This window comes from Xenopus laevis, chromosome 4L, assembly GCF_017654675.1.
Source record: "Xenopus laevis strain J_2021 chromosome 4L, Xenopus_laevis_v10.1, whole genome shotgun sequence".
In the NCBI taxonomy this organism is placed as follows: domain Eukaryota; kingdom Metazoa; phylum Chordata; class Amphibia; order Anura; family Pipidae; genus Xenopus; species Xenopus laevis.
In genome coordinates, this window is record NC_054377.1 from 5,966,643 (window position 1) to 5,983,606 (window position 16,964).

Genomic DNA, 16,964 nt, shown 5'->3' on the forward strand with positions numbered 1-16,964 from the left:
AGATAGGAATAAGCTTGACGACAACTGTAGAAGCCTTGCAAAAACAAAGAAATTCCTTTCCAAAGACTGTAAATTTAATCTCTGGTAGATTCAGTTTGTTTGAGATGATTCACAGTAGGAACAAAATGACATTTCTACATTCTATAATTAGTTATTTGAGATATTTTTTGCCCAAGGATATGTTTTACCACCTCGTTTTAACATGGAGGGGTTTCATACAGGGGAAGAATAATGTATTTTCTTTCCATTTTATCCAAGAAATTCTAAAAACACAATTTAGTTTAATGTTAGTGTGCATATATGTATTCTATAATTTTGGAACTTTCTGTCAAACATATCTAGAACTGGGTCTCACTCCAGCATGCTCAATCTACTGCTCATCATGAAAACCTGAAAACCCTTTGTTATATCAGTGGGAGAAAATTAAAAACCCAGTGCCACTAAACACTAGTGATGGGCGAATTTGCGCCGAAAAATTTGCGAAACTGCGCCGGCGTCTCGTTTTTGACGGCGGCGTCCATTTTTTGGATGCCGACCCCCGTTTTTTGACACTGATGCCCGTTTTTGACGCCGACGCCCGTTTTTTACGCCGGCGTCCATTTTTTTTGGACGCCGGCAACAATTTCTTTTTGACGCCAGCAGACTTTCGGCAGCGAATTTTCACGGCCGTTTTGCGAATTTATTCGCCGGAAGCGAAACGCACAAATTCGCCCATCACTACTACACACCTCAGGGAGCCCCTGTATAAAATGAAATACAATAACACAGATGCCATATAAGCAAACATCAAGCATCTAGTATTATGCTAGTAAGGAGACAAGTATGGGTCTGTCTGACTGGCTGACAAAATAGTAAACTCTAGACTGACTGACTGAATAAAAAATTTAAATTTGGTGGCACAACTATGGGACAGTTAATTTCCTAGCACAGCATCCCTTTCCATGAGCTGTTACACACATTCATAAAAAAAGGCAACTGCTCCCACATAGCAAACTTGAGTAGATCACATAATCACATGCTTGTAACTCCACAAATATCTTCCCAGTGGCAATCTACTCATAGATTTGCTTACAGGGGCTGGCTCTGATGAGTTTACAGGCAGGTCTACAGCACTAACACTCACAACAGCAACATTGGTGACCTCCTGAGCATCTTCATCTTTGCAGGAAAGATATGAGTCTCTTTATGTAATTATGAAGCTCCAGACTGCAACTCTTGGCTGAGCTCAGCAAGGAAAGAACTCCTCCATCTCTCCTGGACAGAATGTCTAACTAGTGCTTGCATGGAGTCCTTTATAGTTTCTGGCAGCCCTTCCTCCAGGCTCTGGCTGGGTTCTGCTTCTTTACCAGATGTCCTTTAAGGTGTCCGGTATGCATTCCATGCATTTTCCCACCCTCAACACCAATCAGATTGCCCCCCATTAAGTGACTGGGGGATAAGGCACTCAATTTATGTTGGCATGGAGAACTATTGGAAGGCTGTTTTTAAGAGCAACTTAACAAACCCTTTGCAATATTAATTGTGCACTATAACAGGAGATAACCTTATGCTGATTTATTTATACACCATTAACTCATAAAGGCAATGGGCTGAATATGAACATTCTGAATGCAGGTTCCAGTCATATATGTAGGGACATTTTAAATCAAGCAGTAGGCTTATTAGTCCAAGTAGTGGGATGGACTAAAACATTATACTATCTTTTTGTGCAAGAGTTAATAATTCAAAACAGTATTATCTGAGAAAGAGATTAAATTACCTTCAATGCTCTCATTTGCTCCTATTGGCGCCCCAAGAGCATCACAAATGTAATTCCCAATGCAGGAGAAGTGTGACTAGTGTGACATAGCAATAATTTCAGATATATTATTTGAATCACATATCAGAAGGTTGTTAGAATAAATATGTATAATGCCTACAGTGGCAATAGCATGGACAAAGAATGGGGATCTGGGTTTACACAGGGCAGAAAGGATTAAATTGGGGCCATTGGCCCTGAGAGATTCAGAAATATACTTATTGAACAGTGTTGCTTTAATAATCTATCTGTGATGTTGCTGTATAGAAAATGTCTTACTTTTAGTTATCAGTATTGTCATGGATGAGATATGAAGATATTCATCTTTTAAGTGAACCTTATTTTGACCAATTAAAAAAGTTTATTTCATTGGTATTGACATAGAGGTTAGCTAATTAGAATGAAAACAGAAGTCAGAAATTAAAGTTGGCCATTCAACAACCAACTCAACCTCTCCAGAACAGCCAGACCAGCTTATTGGACATTTATGGAGAGGTTTGACAATTCCCATGGGCAAGGAGTTCATTGGCTTGATGAGGATTCTTTTGGTTGTGAAATTTTATTATGCCTAGCTAACCTTGAATTGGATTTATTAAGAGGATCAGTATAGGCATATCCCTAACTCATGTTGTTTTTTATACCTTTTCTCTGGAAGATATACTTGAGGGAAATTATAATAGCTATATAATCAGACTAATTTTGTAGTGAATTTTGAAAACTAGCTTTCAGTATTATTTTTCTTTGGAAATATGTTTAATTACATGTCAACTCAACCTACTGTTTTCCCCAAGTTATTCAAGCTGTTTAGTTCTCAGGTGCTTTCGAAAAAACAAACAAATGGGTGACACAGATTTATTAAAGGGATCCTGTCATCAGAAAACATGTTAATAGTGCTACTCCAGCAGAATTCTGCACTGAAATCCATTTCTCAAAAGAGCAAACAGATTTTTTTATATTCAATTTTGAAATCTGACATGGGGCTAGACATTTTGTCAATTTCCCAGCTACCCCCAGTCATGTGACTTGTGCCTGCACTTTGGGAGAGAAATTCTTTCTGGCAGGCTCCTGTTTTTCCTTCTCAATGTAACTGAATGTGTCTCAGTGGGACCTGGATTTTTACTATTGAGTGTTGTTCTTAGATCTACCAGGCAGCTGTTATCTTGTGTTAGGGAGCTGTTATCGGGTTACCTTCCCCTTATTCTTTTGTTTGGCTGCTGGGGGGGAAAGGGAGGGGGTGATATCACTCCAACTTGCAGTACAGCAGTAAAGAGTGATTGAAGTTTATCAGAGCACAAATCACATGACTTTGGGCAGCTGGGAAATTGACAATATGTCTAGCCCCATGTCAGATTTCAAAATTGAATATAAAAAAATCTGTTTGTTCTTTTGAGAAATGGATTTCAGTGCAGAATTCTGCTGGAGTAGCACTATTAACTATTTTTTCCCCATGACAGTATCCCTTTAAACATCAATTGGAATTATTTTTATGACAAAGTTAGTTGTCATTTAAATTAAAAACCATAATAAAAATAAATGAGTGTAATAAAAAAATATGAAAATGATATATTCTGTTGCAGAAAAAAATATTTACAGTAAGTCCAATTATTAAACATTAAAAAAATGTTGCGTATTGTCTGGGTCACTTTTTTTTTTATAGCTTTAATTTATGATTTCTTGCATCATCTGTGTCGAACACGATTTTAGAATTACATGAGAATTTTTTCAAACAACTGGAATTGTGCCCATTACAGTGAAAATTACTTTAGGCAAGAAAATGTTGGCAAGAAGACATAAGAAAATTTGATAAATATCAGAAAATCTTCCAAAACAAAATTTTAATCTTGACCAAATCACCCCATATTTTATTATGTTGCCAATTCCATGTTACCTGAGGCTTCTTCTTTATTTTTAATGTTCCTTAGGTACTAATATAGATCTGTGGGTAAAGATTTGAAATTTCTGTGTACAGCAAAGTAGATAACCGGGAAAATATTTTTTTAAAAATACAAGGGAAACAGTAAAAGGATGAAAATACACAGTGATTTAAAATAATGAACACTGATATGCTTCAGCAATTTTTTGAAAATTTTCCATTTTCATTGCTGGGTAAACAAATCCCACAAAACTCTTGATCTTTATTAGCTCCGCGTCCAATCAATGCAGATTATATTAGTCTGTGTTCATATTTGCTTGTCACAGCTGAATGGACTGCTGGGTTAATGTTGGGGAAAATTATCTGCTCATGGATTACCAACTGACAGGGCCATTAAAATAGTTCCTAAGGAAAGAAATATACTTGACATTAACATTAATCTACAAAAAGGAAAAAAAAAAAGATTAATTTAGTCCGTCGGAGCGGGTTATATATATTTCTGAAAATGATTACAGGCTCCCTTGTAACATTTAACAACTGCAGAGCCCATAACTAACCATAATGGTGTATCCGATGATGAGGAGGAATAGTAAGATTTGCCACGATTAAAAGATAATGAGAGGAAGTGGGCAGGGTGTCTGCGGAGCGAAACCATTAATTACATGTATTGCAATCTGCGCTGTGCTTTTTCATTGCAACAATAAGACCAAAATTATACTTGTAACTGTAATGCAGAACATTTTTCTGGTTTGAGGTATGCAATTACTAATGAGGTTTTGTAGATCATTTGATAACATTTAACTCTAACAATGCCTTTGAGTAGGACATAGAGTTGAAAACCGTATTTGCTGCAAATATGTTTCGAATGTTATTGGTACATGCCAAATAGTATTAAAAATAGAAAATATATATTTTTTTCTCTTGCATTGTCTTCTCTTGCTTCAACACTGGTTGATTGACAATTACTTAAACTGACATATTTCATGGTCCTACTATTGTGTTATATTAGGATCCCCAACCAGTGGCTCAAGAGTAATAAGTTGCTTACCAAACCCTTGTATGTTGCTCCCAGTGGCCTCAAAGCCAGGCATGGTAAGTTTAGGTTGTATATACACCAGATGTACTACCAAACAGATCCTCTGATAGGCTGTAAGTCCACATACAGTAGGGGCTTCCAAATAACAAAGCACAGTCCTCATGTTTGTGTTGCTTTCCAACTCTTTTAAAATTTGAATTGGTTAAAAAGCTTAAGGACCCTTGGTGTTATATTATCCTTACCACAGGTTCTGAAGGAGCATGGCATGGTGGCCCAAGAGGTTGTGCGCCATAAACAAACCACTATCTATGATGTCCATAGACTCTAATGGGTGAAAAAAATTGTTGTGCTTCTAAAAAAAAAAATGTCGCACACTGAAAAAATGTTGTTGCTCATAGACTTTAATGCATTTCGGAATTTTTGCCGTTTCTCAAATTTTCAGCCAAGCAAAACAAGATTTGCCCATCACTAAACATATAGGGGCAAATTTACTAAAGGGCGAAGTGACGAACACTGGCAAAAATTCGCCAGCGGGATGTCATTTTGGACGCAACTTCGGATTTTAGGGAATTAATATTGTCCTGGCGAATCTACACCTGGAGAAGTTTTGCGCTGTGAGCAAAGCCATTGCTGGTGAATTTTCGGAGGTTGGTGAATTTGCCCCATAGTATTTACTGGTCCTGAAAAATTCATTTCAGACATGCCTTTGTGAAATGGACAGTTGAAGGTCACTTGGCTTGCTTGGATGTTTCTAGCTACATGGGATTTACTGGTTTCATGTTTACTTTCCAACAGCATGTGATAGCACCTCAGGCATCAGAAGTCATCTATGTGACACAAGTCTATAGGGAAATAAAAGAGATTGAAAAGATGTAGAAGTAGGGCGGCAGAGGAACAATAGTGGAAATTAATGCTTGGGGTCAAACTCAGGCTCCGGTGTGGGCCTGTTTAGAATTAACAGCTCCAGTGAGTAACAGGCTACACAAAGCCAACGGGGCATGTCAGGAACTTGAGAGTGACTTTCAGGGTGGATTGCATGCGATTATCTGCACTTAATTAGTTATTATCACTTTATGAATGATCAGTTTACAGTCTACAGAGCCATCCTATTGCATTCAAAGTATACCCACAAGCTAGTGGAAAACTAGCTGCAGCATTGGTGACAATGGCTAGTGGGATGGTCCTGAGGAAGCTCCTTTAAAATAACTTTGAATGGTTTCCTCATTTAATGCAGACAGTGGCACATACAGCACAAATCTAAGGCCCGGTGCAGGCTCTTACTGCAAAGTACCAACTAAAACATAAATCACATGACTAAAAGCCAGATGATATCCCATTGCATGCCATATGGCATTTCATTCTATTGGATCCAGTAATGTAAATGCATATATTTGTGTATAATCCAGTTAGTCAGTGGAAAGGAGTTTGTATAGAGAGGATTGTTGGTGTGGACATTTTAGATCAGAAGGAATCTACTAATGCATGCTGCAATAATGTAACATCAATAAAAATGACATGTTGGGAAGGTTGGTGTGGAAAGAATAGACAGGAATAAGACTTTTACAGACAGGATCAAAGGCTGGACTAGCCTCTATTCAAAGTACCACTATATACTCACATGCAGTGTCAGACTGGGGTGTCTGTGGCCCATCAGGGCTGACTATTCAGATGTCCTCCCCCCCAATATCGGACCTCCCACCCCAGTCACAGTCCTCCTTGCCCTAGTTGCAGGCTCTCCTTACCCCAATCGCAAGCACGCCCACATGCCTCCCCATGTACCTGTCTAACTTTTGCGCCATAGCAAGGGGAACGCCCACAGTTCCCAGGGCCTGGGTCAATGGAACCCACTGTGATTTTCCCCAGTCTCAAGCAGCCCCAGTACAACCCTGCCCACATATAAGTGCTAAATCATGTTTTTTTGCATTGTAATAATTCTAATAGAATTGGACATACACATTTTCTCTACACATGCTCTGAGCAAACCATTGGGGCCAGTTGCTTTTTAATTGTTCTTAGAATAGAGAATACCAATGCCAACATAGTTTTCTGCCTAAACTATCTACTGGCTAGTAGAGGGGGAATTCCTATGTAATTGGTCTATAAAAATTCTAAGAAAACTTGGTAAGATTTGGAAACAATGGCACCCATATGAAAGACAGAAGCTGATAACAAATCAGATCATAATAAATCACAAGGATAACATACATTGGGCCAGATTCAATTCAGTGAGAAAAAGTTATATCATGGTTTATCACGTGAAAATGAATGTGCACTGACCCATTTGGCTATGTCAGTAGCACTTCCCTTATACTTATAAACATTTCTACTTAGCATTGTGAGTGCTCCCACAACCCCCCTTTTTGTATTTGTGATCACGTGAAAACTCATGGACAATATTCAATTAGAGGAGAAAAAATGTTTCTCCAAATTCACTTCCAGTTTTTTCCCATAGACTTTAAAATATATTTCACGCGATAAACAGTGAGATAAGTTTTCCTAAACTGAATTGCATCTCAAATTGAATCATGTCCATGAGTTTTCACCCTTTTTCTCACTGAATTGAACCTGGTCTATTGTTGATTGTTTTTCTTCATTTTTGAATTAAATAGATAACAAGGAGACTTTTAAAACAAAGGTCTATAGGGGGAATGTAATAAAAATCACTAACGGAAAAACTATTCGCAATGCGAGTGAAAGACCGTTTGCGAATTTTATAGTTTGCGCCAATGCGCAGTCAATGTAATAAAACTTCTTACTGAAAAAATCGTTATGTTTGCTCCAAAAGATTAAGACACCTTCAAGCACTTCTTATGAGTGCGCAATTAAAATTCGCAATGCAATAACAGTTTAAAGAACAATATTACATTGCGAGATGTGGATTTTTAGTCTTATTGGTGCGAATTGTTTTGCTCTTTGCGACTTTTATTACATTCCCCTCTAAGAGTCTTTATTTAATAATCACCACCTCAGATGACCCATTAGAGCACACAGAGGCTGTGATATAGAGTTGTAGCATATTATTACCAACCAGGCAATGTAAATCAAGTCACAGGCTTCTGGAGCTGCTGCTGATTATGGTTTAGACCAAAGAAGTAAATAAATATTTTCTCTTAATAACTCAAGGCAAGATACTGAAACCCAATGATCACAGATCTGGAAATCATTTTAACACAGCTCTTGTTAATCACTTCTTGCTCACCGAAGTTCACAATTATATGGGTCCATTTATAGCACAAGATAATAGGCATATTTTATCTCCAATTAGGGTTAGTCATCTTGTCACACCCACTTATACTTCAACTGTGGTTATCATTTTAACAGCGCTTTAATGCACCCAGTTTAATCAGGAGAATGCCAGTAATCAAATCACAGGCACGATGAACAGCAATTAAACATGTCAATCTCTGAATAAAAAATAAATAAATAAATAGCAATATTTTTTTTCCTGTGGCTTTGCTCATAATATGATGCCAGAATACGCTGAACAGTAGGATAATATGCAAGTGATTTTTCTGACACTTTTCCAAAATATTTAGCGGGAGGTGAGGGTCCTTAGATGCATTTCTCACAGCTTCAGTCAAAAAAGGGCACTTCTACAGAGTGAAATGTTGGGATATTTTGGGGAGAACCATGTCCATGGGGATCCCAGTTCCCAGTTGTTTTGATGTTCTGCAAACAATACACACTTCAGCAGGCAGGCAGTTAATGCTCAAGAACAGTCTGAGTGTTACCCGTAGAGAAGAACTTTTTAATGCCTCCCCTCGCCCCTTTCAATGCAATGTGTACCTCTACTTGCGGCCATGCCAAGATCGGGGGGGGGGGGGCGGGGATGAGCATCCAAAGTCTGCAGAGCAGCGTGTGGTCCTGGGTCAGTGGGACCCACAAGGGTTGGGGCCCACCAAGTTTTTTTCCAGTCTCCTGTCAACCCAGGTCAACCCTGAGAGCATTAGGTCAGTAGGAAGCAGAACTGTCAAAAAAACTCAATCAAATGCAGAATTGGACCTTATAATAAAATGTACTTAAGATAAAGAGAAGCTTATAGTTTACAACCAAAATAACTGTAGCACACATTCTATACTATGGAAGAGGCAATTTATGACCTAAACACCTGAAGCCAGAGATTGATAAAGCAGTAAGTGAATTGGACATCCCCCCCATCAGGTGCCATAAGGTCCTGCAAAGCTCAAAGCAGGAATACATGGAATTTAGTTCTTTCCAGGTCTCTTTTTGGTTACTGAAGCCTCAACGGTAGATCTCAAAGATAATTCTTCTAAAGTCTTTTAATACACTGCAGACTCCATTTCCATCATAAATCTTACAAACTATTATTTGAATGACAAGAGAAGAAAGATGAACCTGATTGGCCTGTACTGTTATTTGAATGACAAGAGAAGAAAGATGGACTTGATGGACCTGTACACACTCTGGGACCAATGGACTTGATGGACCTGTACACTCTATGGGATCAATCTGGAATTGTAGGGTCAAAGTGTTGCAGTTTGCATCCACACCTCCAGTAGCTCTCCATCTTCTTTTCTATTTTATACTGTGGCTGACTCACAATAAAAAGTGTATACTGTATACAATATAACGGTCACAATAAAAGCATCATTAGTCATTAGTGAACCTTTAGACTGGTGCAGTAAAGTTCAGAACATAATATACAACATTTCTAGCTATAATTACTGAAGTTTTTGGGTTTACTTTTCCAAAACACATTTTTGCAACATAAAAATGTCCCTTTATTTCCTCTTGAATAGTTAGATCCAACAGTTTGTAGAATGTTCTAGTATTTCCAGTAAAAAAAAGGAAATTAACAAATCATTAAGGGGCAGATTTACTAAGGGTCGAATTTCGAAGTTAAAAAATCCCTAGAATTGAAATCCCTCGACTTCGAATATCGAAGTTGAGGGATTTTTACCGTATTCGATCGATCTAACCAATATAAATCGTTCGATCAAACGATTAAATCGTTCGAATAGAATGATCCGAACAATTTTTAGCAATCGATCGAAAAGGATTTGTATTCAACCAAAAAAAATTAGAAAAGTGCTCTGGAAGGTCCCCATAGGCTAACATTGTACTTCGGTAGCTTTAATTTGGCGAAGTATGAAGTTGAGTTTTTTTTTAAAGAGACAGTACTTCGATTACCGAATGGTCGAATAGTAGAACGATTTTTACTTCGAATATTAGAATCGAAGTTGTATGGTCGAATATAGCCTATTCGATGGTCGAAGTACCCCAGAAATTCGAACTTTTTGAAATTCGAACCATCACTCGAGCTTAGTAAATCTTCCCCTAGCTGTTGCAGTATATTCCACATCACATTGGGTGCTAAGTGGCAAGAGGAAACACAAAAAGATAGATTCACATTCATATTATGAAAAACATTATTAAAACGTGATGAATGAAAATTATCACCAAGTTTCAAATGATGCCCATAGACAATTGGTGAAAAAAAATTGTTGGGCATTAAAAAAACCAAAAAAAATGTTGTGCTGTTTTTAGCAAAATTTCCGTGAAACAAAATGGGTCAGATTCGCCCATCACTTTCTCTACTAAAATTACAACTATGGTTACAAGTCAAACAAATACTATAGTTTCTATAAACAAGAGGTTCATAGTTTGATATAACACAATAAAAGTACATCACTATAAATGCAATATGAGTGCTTCAAAATTGCTGGCAAATAGAGAATACAAGTAATTGTAGTGTAATACATAGGATTAAAATTCTTTATAATGGATGGTGTATAATGGTGTTATGCATAAGACCCAAGACTCAATCTTTATTATACTAATACCCCAGTAGGCTGTGAAATTCTCAACAACTTTATTCTTGAAAATAATTGAGTTTTCAACACTTGTCAGGATTTGTTCTGAAGCTGTCACTGATTCCTAATGAATGGACTGATGTAGTGTGCTTCATGTAGTGTTCCGTCAGAACACAAGTATTATAAAGACATGGTAAGAATTTCCCAGGATAGAACATTTTCACCTAGACGGCCAACAATCTCACCTTGGACTCTAGGTGCCAAAATGCCATTGGCTTATACCTATAGAGACTATGTTTGTCAACTGACTAAGTAACCTGTAGCCACAAATCAGTCATTTGAACCACCATCTATTTTGTTTCTGTGAGCTGTCTATATGTACATCGCCTGGCATGGAAGAGCTTGTTGTTAATTTTAATGCTCGAGTTCTATTTAAAGGTTTTCTGTAGGATGTGCAAAGTTGGTTCCTGTCCAGAATTCCATAGCAATGATATTTGCTTATATACTGTAATTACATCAGTGTTGCTTTACACCCCATGTAAGAGCTATTGTTTCCAAAATGTTGTTCTTGGAACATCTTGTCCCAACACATTGCCCTGAATATTTTCTTTTCTATGGTGTGTCTCCAATATACAGTACATGTCTGTTGGGTCAGCTTATAATGACATATGGATGCAAAATATATTATAGAAACTTTTACAGAACCCTTTGTCATACAGGAAACAAGAAATATTTACTGGAAGATGGGCCTGTATTTAGGTAAACCTGCCATAATAAATGTGTTTCCCTACATACCACATCTTTCCTTGGTGTGTCCCAAGGGTCTGTGTCAGAGCCTTTTGGCCTCATCACATTGTTAGATTTCACCTTTATGCAGATGACACACACAATTTCCCTTTCCTCTTCTTTCTTAGCCCTGCTATTCAGACTAAAGTCATGGAGTGTCTCACTGCAGTAGAATCTTGGATAACTGCTCGCCACTTGAAAATGTACATGCCTAAGATGTAACTGATGATATTCCCACCTAAACCTGACCCCTACTTCCTTTCAACAGTCAATGTCACTCGGCATTCAGTCAGGTATCTGGGTGTCACTTTATACCCTTCTCTTACTTTCTCTGCCCACATTGCATTCCTAACCAGAACATCCCTCCATACACTCCCTTTTCATCTATCCATATACTACCCTCTCATCTCTCCATACACTCCCCTCTCATCCCTCCATATACTCCCTTCTCATCCCTCCATACACTCGCTTCTCATCCCTCCATACACTCCCTTTTCATCTCTCCATACACTCCTCTCTCATCTCTCCATACACTCCCCTCTCATCCCTCCATACACTCCCGTCTCATCCCTCCATACACTCCCTTCTCATCCCTCCATACACTCCCTTTTCATCCCTCCATATACTCCCCTCTCATCTCTCCATATACTCCCTTCTCATCTCTTCATACACTCCCTTCTCATCTCTCCATACACTCCCTTTTCATCTATCCATATACTACCCTCTCATGTCTCCATACACTCCCCTCTCATCTCTCCATATACTCCCCTCTCATCTCTCCATACACTCCCTTATCATCTCTCCATATACTCCCCTCTCATCCCTCCATACACTCCCTTCTCATCTCTCCATACACTCCCTTTTCATCTATCCATATACTACCCTCTCATCTCTCCATACACTCCCCTCTCATCCCTCCATACACTCCATTCTCATCCCTCCATACACTCCCTTTTCATCCCTCCATACACTCCCTTTTCATCTCTCCATACACTCCTCTCTTATCTCTCCATACACTCCCCTCTCATCTCTCCATACACTCCATTCTCATCCCTCCATATACTCCCTTTTCATCCCTCCATACACTCCCTTTTCATCTCTCCATACACTCCTCTCTTATCTCTCCATACACTCCCCTCTCATCTCTCCATACACTCCCCTCTCATCTCTCCATACACTCCCCTCTCATCCCTCCATACACTCCCGTCTCATCCCTCCATATACTCCATTCTCATCCCTCCATACACTCCCTTTTCATCTCTCCATACACTTCCTTTTCATCTCTCCATACACTTCCTTTTCATCTCTCCATACACTCCCTTCTCATCTCTCCATAGTTACACTCACTTCCAGTCCCTGTATTGAGCTCTGGAAAATCTCATGACAAAACAGCTCACTAAAACAGAATAAAAACTTTTCCCCTGATTGCACCAAGTCACTAAAATGCTCTACCTCCTTGCATCAGGAAAGTTCCTACACAAATAGTTTTCTCAAAGCTCCTAAAAAATAACTTTCTAGAGGAAGCACTTAACTCATCTCCCTCAGCAGTAACAAACTCAAACTTCAAACAGAGACCTCATCCCAACAGTCTATTGAAAAACCTAAGCACTTGAGCACAGATTTATTTATTATCACTGTGTACTTTATAGATATAGATATACTACTAGTGATGGGCGAATTTATTCGCCAGGCGCGAATTTGCGGCGAATTTGCACGTTTCGCCGCCAGCGAATAAATTCGCAAAACGCCTGCAAATTTTTTTTTTCGAAAAAACGGTCAAAAACGGGCGCCAAAAACGGGCCGTTTCGCAAATTCACCCATCACTATATACTACATTTGCCCTTTGGCTACTGGAAAAAATTAATGTGAATTGAACAATTTTTCTCTTTTTTTTAGGGTCGTATGTACAATCTGTAACATTCTCTGATATCCTATCTGTAAAAATATAATGTACGTGAAGAAATACATCGGTATGGAAGATGACATTTTTGAAAATGTCACTGCTGTCATTAAAGCAATACAAACCCCAGCTTACTCTGTTCACCATAACTCATGGAAATTATGACGGCAAGATAGCATAATTATGTGGACTTCCTTTACTCACCTAATTGTCCTGCTCATTTTAGAGAATAACCCTGAATGTATAGCCAGGTTTTCATTACGGAACGTTTTCATCCCGGGAGATAAATTTGTAATAACTTTAAGGTGCCATTCAGAAAATGTCATATGTGCAACAATCCTTTGAGCTGTAACAGCAGGTAGTCATGTTAGCGTAAAGCTTGCTTTGGGCTTCACACTTGACAATTGTTCTTCTCTCTGAAGAGCTAATAGACTGAGCAGACTTCATACACCTTCACTGAGGTGATCTGAATAATAATCAGCTGAATTCCAAGTACAAACCTGGGATCGGTGTAGGAGGAAAAGAAGGATATTTCTTTATATATTTTTTTACAGTGTAATCTTTGCAATTTATGTACACCTAGGAAAACATTTTGCAAAATTTCGCAAAATTTGCAAATTTAGGACAATCAAAAAAGTGATATAAAATAATTCCTACCCTGTTGCAGTCTACATTTTTTATCCACTGATGACCATTGGCAAACTGATCAACCCTTAGGAGAAATGGTGGGCTAAATGGCTTGAATATAGCTGTTAATTGAGACATCAGACCAAATGTCTTAACCTCAATGTTGATTATCTTCCTATTGATACATAACAAATAGTCCATTCAGATCATTTTGTGGCAAAAGACACAAAACAAAAATGGCCAGATTTTTCTACTCTAATGGACCAATGTATTGGTCAGATTGATTTGATGGTGTCTTCAACTTAAAATGTACACATCTAGGAGTTTATTTTGTATCCAGACATCCATTATATTGTTACCTCATTTGGAGTGGTGTTATGAATAACTAGTATTTATCATCAGTAGGAATCGATATATCGATATGTAGATAGCTATATGATAGATAGATAGATAGATAGATGATAGATAGAAATATATATATATATATATATATATAGAGAGAGAGAGCGAGAGAGAGAGAGAGAGAGAGAAAGATGATAGATAGATAGATAGAGAGAGAGAGAGAGAGAGAGAGAGAGAGAGAGAGATAGATAGATAGATAGATAGATAGATAGATAGATAGATAGATAGATAGATAGATAGATAGATAGATGATAGATAGAGGCTTTAGACCCACTCATGGACCGATTAGACTTAAGCAAACTGTGAACCTGTGTTTTCTTTCAAGAACCCGTCCTCCTGCCTCACAACTAGAATCCAATCCCCTCTGTAAATAATTAATCAGATGTATTTGTTAAATCAAATTAAAGACAAAAGATTAAAATTGATTGGAATGGCATTGCAGTAAGTATGACCTCCATTTTAATGCTAATCATCTCCTTTAAAAAGCAGATTTCTTGATTAATTGTCTTTTCTATTCATCAATAACCTTTGCCATTGACTTTAAACTGTCGGTTCGTGTTTTAAGAACTGAAACAAACATTTGTTTGTTTGTTTTTTAAAGGAAAATCAAACTAAATTTGGGTTAAAATAATAGACTTGTTTTAGGTTTGTAAAAAAATGCATTGAGAACTCGATTTGAGAATTATTTTTACAATGTAAACCCTTTAATATCCACTTGACTGCAATGAAAATGCCCAACAAGACCAATGTTATAATGGGAACATTTTTTTTTTCAGATTAAGTGCACTTTGCAATCTTCTCCTTTCTAAATTACCTCTTTAGTCAATGTTACTTCTAAGTAGTCAATCCCCTTAAGAAATTCTCATTGGTTCACTTTCGCTGTTAGTGTCCCCAAGTCATGTTGTCACTATGTAGAGGCAATGGCATAAATGAGCCTTTTATGTTCATGCTTCTGCAAACCCTAAAGCCTTGACACTTCATAAAAAGCATTTTAGCTTTTGTAAGTCAATGAATTAATGTACATTTGATATGCACATTGGTCAGTGCACTTTCAATTACCCCTTCACTGCAAGGCCATGAGCATGAATTCATATTTAATTCATATTTAATTCATATTTAATCTAATTTTAATGGTATCAGGAAACAGTGAAAGGCTTCTGCCCACAGAATGAAATCCTCAAGGCCACTTAATGTACAAATTCGGCAACAATTTGACGCAAGCGTATTTTGTTCAATTGCATGAAAGTCAATGGGCATGCGTTAAATTGTCATCGGCGTCAAAATTATCTTGCCCGTTTCGCGAATTTATTTGAAAGGAGGCGAAATATGGAAATTCTCTGCAAATTCGCGCCTGCTGAATAAACTCGCCCATCACTAAGAGCAAACTTTCCAGCTTGTGACAATATTCTGTGTTAAAATTCTGTGTTAAAATGTCGGCAATAGTGATGAGCGAATCTGTCCCATTCCATTGAAAAATTTGCAAAACTATTGGAAAATTTGTGTAGATGCAAAAAATTAAAAAAAAAACACATTAAAGTCCATGGGCGACTTTTTTGTTGTTTATTTTTTGTAGCATTCGGGATTTTTTTCCTGTCACCTTTCTTTTGTTTTTGGGCTGCCATTAAAACATTTTTTCCTCATGTTCAAGTCTTGTTGACTGTTTTGATCACATCTGCCATGTTTCAATTTGCGTAAATATTTGCAAACCAACATCAAAATTTACCAAATTGTTTTGGAGTCAATGGGAAGGCAAACTTTTTGCTTAGTTTACTGTTACACACATACCCTGTATTGTTAGAGGACCTCCAATCCACTAAGCTACAACGGTTTTATCAGTAGAACAAAAAGGCTCCCATGTTGCCAATTTCTTAAAAACATGTCTGTAATTTTTGACATTACCTATTTATCAATGGTTGGATTTAGGTGGTTTTAGACATTTTTGAAGCCATGACTAAACCTCCAAAAGTCTGAATTGATTTAAAACAGTCCAAAAGGATCAGCACAGCTCCCATTGACTTCTATAGAACCTCGAATATGGAGCCAGCGTCCAAAAAAAACGGACACCAGCATCAAAAATGGACCCCGGTGTCAAAAACGAGACGTCGGCGACGTTTCGCACATTTTTCACCGTTTTACGAATTTCGCGGGAAATGCGCCCATCACTAATTACTATCTTAAAACACAGGCATAACTAATACATCCAACAACCAACAGATAATATCTGGGTTCTCAAATCCCATTGGTTAATGTGGAGGGCGAAGATATAGTAATATGACATGTGCATTTTTATTCTGTACTGCAATTCTTTTTTGTTGTATGTGAAACTGACCACTTGGTGAAGCTGTTTCAAAAAACTTTTTATGCCAAAGCCATGCATGGTAAAAAAAATTCACTCATCTCTAGTCAGCAATATGTGAAACATGGACACACTGTTATACCTGATTTTGGCCTTACTTTCAGGTTGCAGTAACACCATTATCAGCCACTTAAGTGACCTTTCTCTCACTTAATATTCTGATTTGCTCATTCAAGTGATAGTATTTCCATATAGATGAAAAAATTTGACAATACTGCCACAGTTAAGTGGTCTGATGACGTCAACATTGGTCCATGGTTGAATGCCTTTAAATAAAGATAAGCTAATTTATTTGGATTCATCTAGATGTGGTTGAACAACCTTCAAGAAAAATAAATGTATCTTCATATAAACTACCATTTCTTTCCTAAAGCTACTATTATTAAAATTCATTACATGTAGGTAATTTAGG